The sequence below is a fragment of the Eupeodes corollae genome, chromosome 1 (assembly GCF_945859685.1).
Source record: "Eupeodes corollae chromosome 1, idEupCoro1.1, whole genome shotgun sequence".
NCBI lineage: Eukaryota > Metazoa > Arthropoda > Insecta > Diptera > Syrphidae > Eupeodes > Eupeodes corollae.
In genome coordinates this window covers 274,049,848-274,061,377 of record NC_079147.1, presented here as the reverse complement: position 1 = coordinate 274,061,377, position 11,530 = coordinate 274,049,848, and positions in this window count along the sequence as shown.

Genomic DNA, 11,530 nt, shown 5'->3' with positions numbered 1-11,530 from the left:
ATATAAAGATCTTATGTCTGCCACTTTTAATCCATTAACCTGTTTCGCCGACCACAGTACCCTCAGCTTCTCATACTCGTTTCTAGATTTACTTCCTTGTCCTTCGGATGTTGAACTTTACGGCAGCTAATGATAAGCTCATTTAATTCTTATCTTGATAGCATTGTACAATGGGGAATCAAAAATCGTGTAGAATTTAATGCTTCGAAAAGTCAATGCTGTCTCCTGTCGTTAAAGCGTAACACACTATCTATGAGTGTCACTTGCATTCAAGAAACTAATTAACTGTCAGTACTTGGTATGTGTATCACAGATCACCTTTTATGGAACGATCATATATTTGATATATCCAAAAATGCTGCCAGGTGCTTAGGATTTCTCCGACGGTGCAAGAAATTTGTCACCCCTTCTGATCTTGCTCTAATTTACAAAGCCTTCATCCGTCCAAGGCTTGAATATAATTCACATATTTGGGCAGGTGCCCCTAAAACAAGTTTAAATCTCTTGGATAGAATACAAAAAAGGGCTTTAAAAATGATAGGCGGTAGAACTATAATCGAAAAATTTTACATCGCTAGAAGTCTGCCGCAATGTTTCATGCCTTTCGTTGTTTTATCGATATTTTTACAAACAATGTTCTTTCGAACTAGCCAGTTGCATTCAACCTCTTAAACGATTCAGCCTTAATACTCGCACTTCCAGTAATGCTCATCAGTTAACCCCTTAGCTCAATTTCGGGCGTACTGTCACGTATAGAGATTCTTTCTTAAATCGCACATCGAAAATGTGGAATACTTTTGCTAACTCTGTTTTTCCCTCTCATTTTGATGTTCAGAACTTTAAGAACAATGTGCACCGTTATTTACTTTTAAATCCTTCCCTATTTTCCTCCTGCTCGCACTGTGTTTAAATATAAACACATTAAGGGTACTAATACCCCCTTGAGTGCATATAATTCCTTTCTCTTTCCTCTCTGTCTCTCTATTTGGTAAGTACTCCCAATTGATTCAAGGCCGTACAGGTGGAATTCGTGAATTTATCTTCAACATACATCCGTAAATTTGTTTTTAAAATATTGCATGAAAAGGGTATGGGTATGGCCTTTTGATTTAAACTACAAAATACTCGTTTTTTAACATCAAAAACCCTGCAGCTTTTCTTCCTTTCTTCGAAATCATTTTTAGTCGTCTTAAATCTCAAATACCCACATATTTCTATTTTCTTTAAACTTATCTTTTTTCTTGTAAAGCAAGTAACAAGGCTTTATATTTGGAAAAACAAAAAGGCAAACAATAAATTTCCCTTTAACTCCATAGGGATGCACCCTTATTATAATTCTTAATAATACAAAATACTCGCTATTGATATTCAAAGCATATATACTATGAGCTTTAGCTTTATATTCAAAGAAAAAATAAAAACTTCTAAAAGTAATATCCTTTGCACAAGGACATCCTCACACAGAGCAAAACAACTTTTTTCCGCTTAAATATTAATGACTTAATTAAAAATTTGTCAATGGATATTTTGAAGTACTTTTTTTTGCTGCTCTCTATAAGTGTATTAATTTTGTTGAAATTGCAAATCAATTTTTTTGACTTAGTATTTTATTTTTCATTTACAATCAATTGATTTATACAAAGTGAAACTATAGTAGGTAGATAGTGTTTTTGATAGTTCTTTTTTTTTAGATATTTTTGTATCTAATACAAAATCAGTAATTAAACTATATAAATGTGGGAGTTCAAACGAAAATATAAATTGATTTTGTTGCTGCAGGTTACAAACAGATAAACACAAAAAAATACAATTATATAAATAAATTTAACTTTTAGAGTTGTTTTTTTTTGTTTTTGTTTTTGTTTAAAAAGTATAAAGGCATATAACGTAATATAAGCAATTATCCTGTAATATAGGAATGGTAATGGATAATCATATTTTGGTGAAATATTATTGTGCTTAAGGGCCGCAATTTAAATGTATATTTTTATTATTAGTTTTTAATTAATTTTTATCGATTTCGTTTTGTTTATTGGAATGAGATGGATTAACATTTTTTGCTTTTTTGAATGGATGTATTTTGTGGAATAAGTAATATTATTATAGAACATTTGTGTATATATTCTTTTTTATTTCGTTTTTTTTTTTTAATATACAAAATTTGGTACCAGTATTTTTAAGAGGTGATTCAAAATATGTTATTATTTACAAATACTTTAATAATTCAAAAGATAATTATATAATTGAAAAAAAATAATAAAGTAATGTTTCGAAAAAATCTACTTTTTCGGGTTAATTATATTAAATTAAAAAATAAAATCCAGAGTACTAATTTTTACCAAACTTATTGCACCTTTCCATTTTTAAAAATGCTTCAGAAATAGGGACCTCCAAACTTTGGCAGTTTATAACTGAAATAGTGATATATTTCAAAATGGCTGTCGGTTATTCAGACTGTATGGTTTTAAACGATCAACCAGAAACATGCGTTTTCAATAAGACTGCTCACAGTGGGTTAGTTAGTTTATTGTTCCCCGAAAAAATTTTAAAAACTCGTATAAAAGGTAACTTTCATTCTCGTTTTAAAAAATCTGTTGTTCAAAATAACTGATAAAATGTTTTAAATCAAAGTAAAAACAATATAACGGCTAATGACCAGCTTGATTGTAATGTGTTTTTTTTAAATACTTAGCGGCCAAACGTGGTGAATCGTTACTTCAGGCTTGAAGAAGTGGAATTAGTGGTCTTAAGCCTTCCAGAGTAATACAACAAATGACATCTGATGGTGACAGGTAAATTTTAGAAGCGACCCTGTTAAGTGGTAAGGCAAACAATCCGTGCTTTGAGGGTTAGTTTCCGTGGCCCTAACCATTGTTCAATAAAAATAGGATTTTTTTAAACGGATTTTAAGTTACCAACGAAAACAATAAGAATTGGTTTAGAGCTGACTGACACGTAATCCTCGTGTGGCCAATATTTGTGGCTAAAAATTGTGTTTTTAAATATGTTTTAAGTTTAAGTTTTAGGAAACCTTGAATGAAGCATTTGGAATATAATATTTAAGAGTTTTTTTTATGCTGATTTAAAAATTAAAGTTGAAATAATATTTGTCTTTTTTGATGCTATTATAACTATTGACTATTGTAACAACAATGACTAGCCTTATATTCCTTGACTTCCCTATTCAACTTCCTTTGCTGCTGCAAAATATTAGTTAGGTTGAGGTGGTAAACTTTGGCAATATTTTAAAAAAGCAATGAACCAGGTATTCCAGAGAGTTTCATTACCAAATGGAACGGGTATTTCCAAAATTGATGAGTAATCGGGCAGTATCACAGTATCATGTTCCAAGATATTTTTTTTTTTTTATAATTTGCAGGCACTCAAGGGGTTATTAGTACCCTTTATATGTTTATATTTAAACACAGTGCGAGCATTAGGGTAATAGGGAAGGATTAAAAAGGAGATACCGGTGCACATTGGTCTTAAAGTTCTGAACATCAAAATGGGAGGGAAAAACAGAGTTGGCTAAAGCATTCCAAATTCTCGATGTGCGATTTAAGAAAGATCCTCTATACGTGACAGTACGCCCGAAATTGAGCTCAAGGGTAAACTGATGAGCATTCCTGGTAGTGCGAGTATAACGGCTGAATCGTTTAAGGGGTGGAATGCAACTGGCTAATTCGAAAGAAGATTGTTTGTAAAAATATCGATAAAACAACGAAAGGCATGAAACATTGCGACGGTGTTCTAGCGATGTAAATGTTTCGATTATAGTTCTATCGTCTATCATTTTTAAAGCCTTTTTTTATTCTATCCAAGAGATTTAAACATGTTTTAGGGGCACCTGCCCAGATATGCGAATTATATTCAAGCTTTGGACGGATGAAGGCTTTGTAAATTTCAGCCAGATCAGAAGGGGTGAAAAATTTCTTGCACCGTCGGAGAAATCCTAAGCACCTGGCAGCATTTTTGGCAATATCAAATATATGATCGTTCCATAAAAGGTGATCTGTAGTATATATACCAAATACTGACAGTTGATTAGTTTCTTGGATGCAAGTGCCACTCGTACACACTCGGGGGTGTGATACGCTTTAACGACAGGAGACAGCATTGAGTTTTCGAAGCATTAAATTCTACACGGTTTTTGATTCCCCATTGTACTATGCTGTCAAGATAAGAATTTAATGAGCTTATCATACGCTGCCGCTGAAGTTCCATATCCGAAGGACAAGGATGTGAATCTATAAACGATTATGAGAAGCTGAGGGTACTGTCGTCGGCGAAACAGGTTAATGAATTAGAAGTGGCAGACATAAGATCATTTATGAATATAAGAAAGAGTGTCGGAGACAAAACGGAGCCCTGGTTAACACCAGCATTTATTTTATGAATTTCAGACTTGGAACCATCCAATACAACTTGTATTGATTGGTTAGAAAGGTAATTTCTAATCCAACGAAGAAGAGATTCATCAATACCAAAAGCACGCATTTTAGATAAGAGAGCTTGGTGCCAAACTCTATCAAATGCTTTTGAAATATCAAGTGCAATAAAACTTTCTCCAAAACGACGTAAAGATTTGTTCCACTGTTCGTTGAGATGAACCATGAGATCACCAGTGGTCATTAAGAAGCTTCCGTTCTTCGAGATATTTCTTGAGCTGATAATTAATCAGCGTTTCCATGACCTTGGACAGAAGGGACGTGAGTGCTATTGCACGATAGTTAGAGGGAGGGGAGGATTCGCCTTTTTTAGGGACAGGCTGGACAAATGCTATTTTCCATCCGCTCGGAAAGAGACCTGTAGAGTAGGAACGATAGAAAAGTTTACTCAGTGGTTTTGCCAGCGATGAGGAACACCTCTTCTGAACAATTACGGCATATTTAATGTAACGTATTATATAATTTTCTTATCTTAATTAATTTACATTTTTAAGTTTACAAAATGGGTTTTAAAGCATGTACATTTTAATATTAAGATAAAGTTTCGATATTTAGACAAAATTGTAGTTCAAGTAACACTCCTTTCTACATATCCGAACAAAGTTTAATTGAATTTTCACTTTGAATTCGACGTTAGTAGTACAGTAGTAGAAAAAAGTGTAATTAAGGCTCCTTCTCGATTTGTTTCTACTTTTTCCATTTTTCTCGTTTTATTTAGTTGGAAGCAAAGACACCCTATATGGAGTGTCTTTGGATGAAAGACCCCTCGCCATTACATTTCGGCAAGTTTTTGAAACACATCCAACAACTTGTCGAAACCGTGCTTTTGTGTGTGAGAGAGTAAAGTTTCGTAGAGAATCTGCAACGGTTGCTTTCTTGGTTAGCGTCAAGCTTCCAGGAAGCCGTAAGCCCGTGACCGACGATCTCGAAAATATAGGGTTAAGTTGTATGTATGCGCGAATAATTAAAATTTACGAGGGAGGAGTGATAGCTAAAAAAATGTGCTTGAAAATACTAAGTTCGTTTTGAAAAAAAAAGCTCGAGAAATTTTGAAATAAAAAAATAAATCGAGAAGGAGAATTCATTCGCAAAGATAAAAAAGGAGGAAATTCAAAAAAGGAAGCAGAATTGGAGAAGGGGAAGGGAAAAGATAAATTTGGATGGAAGAAAGAAGTACCAACCAATAAAGCTAAGTAGTTCATGTTTAATTTTAAATATAAAAAGAGGCTGGGAAGCAACCCACACTGACAACTTCTCATCCCTACTGTCTATTTGTCTTGCTTAAGAGTTTGTGGGTTTTCTTGTTGGGTTAAAAAAGTTGTTAGTTGAATTATTCTTACAAATTTTAAAATTACCTAAAATATTGTTCATATAATGAAATAGTTAAGTTTTAAAATCAATTTTTTTTTTAAATAGATTTTTAGTCAGATACAAATTTTTACCAACTTTTATAATGAAATTAATTTGAGAGATATCAGGAACCGAATACCAATTTTTAACAAATTTGCGTACTATTTTTTGTAGATATTATTTTTTTTTATGAATAAACGGACTGTTGGATTTTTATAAAAAACTACTGAATATGGAATATTTTCTGGGAAATAAAAAAAAGTCAATATTTTTAAGTCCTGAAAAGCTATTTGAGTGAAAGGTTTTTATTTTTTGTTAAAAAAATCTGTCAATTCGATTTTTTTTAAATTTTGCTAAATGTTGACAATAATATTTTTTAAAAGATAAGAAAAGTTTAAGGCCAATATCTCAAAGTTTTCAAAAGATATTTGAGTCAAAATTCAATTTACCAACTTTGAGTAATGTTAAGGTTTTTTTTTATAAAAAAAACTGTCAATTTGATTTTTCACAAAATTTTACCAGATGTTAATAACTTTTTTTTGCGAAGCACCAAATTGTTTTGGAAATAAAATCATTTTGTATTCCTAAAATTTTAATTTTTCTAATTGGATTTTTTTTCAAAAAATATATTTATTTGGTATCACGTCACAATAAATTATATAATAATATTCATTCAAGTCTCTAGCGTTTTTGGTTCGCAAGTTATTTAGGGTTAACCAAAACGTTCATCTTTTTTTTATTCTTGAGAGCCCTTTCTGCATCTTTCAACCTTTTTATCTGTATAACAACATTTATTTGAAGTCAATATCTCTTCTGGTTCTTGAGCTTTGGATAACGAATAAAACGTCGCGAACGTATGGACGTACGGACGTACGGACGTACGGACGTACAAACGTATGTACACACGCACGCACAGACATCTTTCTAAAAATCTTTTATTTCGACTCTACGGACCTTGAAACGTCGAAAAATGTCAAAATGTTCAATTTGACAAATCGGACCTATTACAATAACTTCCTATGGGAAGTTAATATATATAGATATGTGTATTCATAATTCTAAAGTATTTGCATATGTATCTATCAATTTAGGAAAGAATGGGGCACATTTAAACACGTGGCACAGTTGAACACTGCTTATAAAATGTTAGTTTATTGCTGTTTTTCAAAAGTAATTCATTATTTTAAACTGGCAACACGGCATCCTTTAATGTTTTTGACGTTCCGTGCTTTTTTCAGTCGGCTTTTAGATTTATAGGTGGAAGGTGTTTTTTTAGTGCTTGTGCGTTATTCGGTTTTTTAGTTGTTAAAGTGTGTACAAATTTTAGTGCGCGATATAACACCGGAAAAAAAATTTTGTTAACAGTTAATAAATTTGGAACCAAATCACGGTGAGTTTTTAAATTAATATGTTTTAGTGAATCAGTTATCCAACATTTTATGGCTTTGAAACAGTTCTGGCCGATTAAAACAAGTGTGTTGGGGCACGATTGAATATGTTTAAAATTGCCTCGATCAGTTATTTTCTCTTATTTTTTGATCTTTCACTGTATTTTAGTCAATAAATGGGATCACTGTTTCTTTTTTTGTCTAAAAGGAAATAATGATGTGCACTAGGGTGATTCATTTCCGCAAAAAAAAATTCTTTCTCGGGGCTCAAGCAAAATATTAATCTACCTGTAGAAAAAAAATTTTCACCAAGGTAGAGCTCTTAATATCAATTTTAAGTACTTGCAGTTTAAATTTAAAGTTTTCCCATATAAAATACATGTAAAAAAAATATGTTTTTTTTTTCAAATTTCTAATGCTCGCCCGCTTTTTACAATATTGTGAATCGGTTTTATGGACCTTATAGGGAATTTCACGCTCTTTAAAATTGTCCTTATGTTTTTTTGTGTAACTCGTAGTGGTTCGCCAGTAGGAGTCATCAAAGTTCAATTTTTTGAATGAACATTTTTTTTGCAATTTTTTTTAACAATTCGCAAAAAATAGTGAAAAAAAGAGCTGAATCGTAAAAAAAAGTCTTTTAACAAATATTTGATGAATATATGGCCATTTTTATATCTTAAAACGTAAGTAATTGATAAATATTAACCAATTATGCTATTTAAATTAATTTTTCTTATTTACTATCGATATAATTCTCTACAACAATAACTTTTCCAGAGCTATTATGATTTCTGACTAAAAATAAATATAAACATATCACATCAATTCATAAAAAACAACAAATATACAATTGCAACTTAGATTCTGCAATTTTTCAACATTCCCGTTATATAGCAACAAATATAAATGAAGGTTATTCAATTTTTTGAGCAAAATTCTAAAATTAACGAAAAAGTAAATTGTTTTTATTGTCAACTTCATTTGCTTCAATGTTGTTTAAGTAGAAATTGCTATTTGAATAATTGCATTAAATAATATTGTGATGGCATATTCTAACAAAAGTAAAAAAATAATGATAATTATTTGATTGGGAAAGCATTTGTTACAAATTTATGATTGCTCTAGTTAATTAGGATGACGTTAGCGACTCTATTGTCTTTGTAAACAGGTTTGATGCTTTATGTTATACTTAACCCCAAAATGTATTGTTTGTGTATTAAGTGATTAGTCCGACAACAAAGTAACGCTAATATTCTAACAAAATAAACCAAGTTTTCAATAAACTTTATTCAAATTACTATCATGATATAAAATTTCTGCCGTTACTTGTGTTTAATAGTGTAGTGTTTTAATTGCTCCTTAATATTCTTCAGTGTATCTAATTACATTTTTTAAACCTTCTTACCTCTTCTTTGGCAATTATATCGATAGCAAATAAGAAAAATTAATTTAAATAGCATAATTGGTTAATATTTATCAATTACTTACGTTTAAAGATATAAAAATGGCCGTAAATTCATCAAATATTTGTTAAAAGACTTTTTTTTACGATTCAGCTCTTTTTTTCACTATTTTTTGCGAATTGTTGAAAAAAATTGCAAAAAAATGTTCATTCAAAAAATTGAACTTTGATGACTCCTACTGGCGAACCACTACGAGTTACACAAAAAAACATAAGGACAATTTTAAAGAGCGTGAAATTCCCTATAAGGTCCATAAAACCGATTCACAATATTGTAAAAAGCGGGCGAGCATTAGAAATTTGAAAAAAAACATATTTTTTTTACATGTATTTTATTTGGGAAAACTTTAAATTTAAACTGCAAGTACTTAAAATTGATATTAAGAGCTCTACCTTGGTGAAAATTTTTTTTCTACAGGTAGATTAATATTTTGCTTGAGCCCCGAGAAAAAAAATTTTTTTTGCGGAAATGAATCACCCTAATGTGCACCTTTAAAAAACAAAAATCCACAATAGTTAATGAAGATGATGTTTAAAATGTCATAACAGCAGTTTTGGATAAAACAATGTCGTTAAGAGGGGCTGTTGCTGCCTTCGGAATATTGCCAACTACATTGTATTAACGTATAAAAAAGTTAAAAAGTAATAAGGAGACACAAAATTTAAAATTTTCAAGAAAATATTCAACACATCAAGTTTTTACTAATAGTGATGAAAAGATGCTTGAAAAATATTTGATACGAAGCTCGAAGATGAATTATGGAATGACCAAAATCAAGCTCGAGTATTTGCTTTTGAATACGCTACGTTGTTGCAAAAATGTCCCAAAGTATGGAGAGAAAATCAAATGGCTGGAAATTTCAGTACGAAAATATGAGAATACAAGTTTGTCAAGTTTTAACCAGAAAAATCTTGAAGAATTTCTTTCAAATTATGAGAGAGCACTCGGTAAGTGTAACTTTACTCCTGATCGAATTTTCTATTTGGATGGAACCGGGGGCACTACAGTAGTTCAAGCTTCAGACGTTATTGCACAAAAAGGGCAAAAACAGGTTGGACAATCTGTTTCTGCTGAGCGGGGCTAATTAATTACTATGTGTGCTATTGTAAGTGCACATGGTAATACTTTACCTACCGTGTTCATAATTCCGCAGGCTACATTTTATGAGACAATGCTTAATGGAGCACCAACTGGAAGCGTTGGTTACGCTAATAACCCAACGAGTGGTTGGATGACTGGAAGACTTTTTATTAAAGTTCTTGAGCATATTCAGAAATCTAAAAAATGCTCTAAATCAGACATGATATTACTTTTATTGGACAATCATGAAAGCCATTGCACAATGTCATTAACTTTTTCCGTGATCGTGGTATAGTTCGTGTTACTTGTCCTAACCATTGCATTCATCACCTTCAGCCTCTTGATGTTGCTGTTTTGGGACCCTTCAATCAAAAACTATCGATAGAACTAAACAACAAGCTACTAAAAAATTCTGGCAAAACAATAAGAGTACACGATCTTCCATCAATTGCAAGCACTGCGTACATGGCTTCCTTTATTCAAAAGAATAATTACCTCTGGCTTTTCTAAGTTTTAGCCCAAAACCGTAGTGTACTCAAATACTCTGGTGAAGTTAACTGGACACCTTCATTGCTTTGAACCTATAAGTCTTTTCTTGTGGGGTTTTCTAGATACAATTTTTATGATTCTTCTTTAAATTTTATAAAATGTTTTTGAAATGAAAAATAAGATAAATTAAAAAAAAAAACATTTAAATGTATTCCCACAAAATATCAAAATATGAATATAACAATTAAAGCTCTAGAATGCACGGAAAAGATACATTAATAGAAATTAACATAAAATGATTCCACTTACTTTAATGAAAGTAACTACATAACTATAGTTTTATTTTCAATTATAATAATCGGAAAAGTAAAATCAACTTAAGACACCCTTCACCCCTCCTCCAAAAAAAGAGAAACAGAACATAAAATTACCCCTTTGGCCATGTTACGTTTATGTTGTTTGCCTCAAGCTACAACGTCAAATAAAATGACACACACAAAAGAAAAACAATTCCTAAAACAAACTATCAACTTAATAAAACTTTAACTCTATAACTCAACTTACAGTTGTAGCCAAAATAATAGGAACAGCACTTTATTTTTGGTAACTATACCTTTTGCAAATTGTGTAAGGCAGCATATCTAAAATGTATTAATTTGATTTTGATGGGACATATTTTCATATTGGTTTTTGAGATGTGATTTTTAAGAAAGGATTGGCCATAAATTTAGGAACACATGATTTAACCTTTTAAAACCAACATTTCGACAGATTATTTTTGTTTGTTGATAGATTACCTTTGATATTAAATAAAAAAATCCTTACTTAAAATTAATAAAATCCATTCTATTTTTCATGGAGCATACTAAGTATTGAAATTTTTCTTGAGAAGAATTCTATAAAGATTCTTTTCTTTATAAAAATTATGTCTACTTCTAACTTGCGAATGATTCTCAATGAGATCCAGGTTGAGTTATTGAGAATATTTACTCAAAAACATAAATTTAGTTCTTTTGAAACAAGACATTTGATAATATCATACACTATATTTTTGGCCTCTATTCTGGTGAAAACAATATGTAAGGGCATTTTTTAAACCATTCCATTCAGAACAAAAATTGTACAGATTTTCATAGAAAGGAGGGGCGTCCCGCCGGCCGTTGTGTAGAAAAAAAAGAGGCTGGGATTCGACCCACACTGATAACTTTAAATCTCGTCTGTAGATTTGTCTTGCTTAAACGATTTGTAGGTTTTCGTGTTTTATTATAAAAGTTGTCAGTTGACAAATTAAAAATTACCAAAAATATTTTGA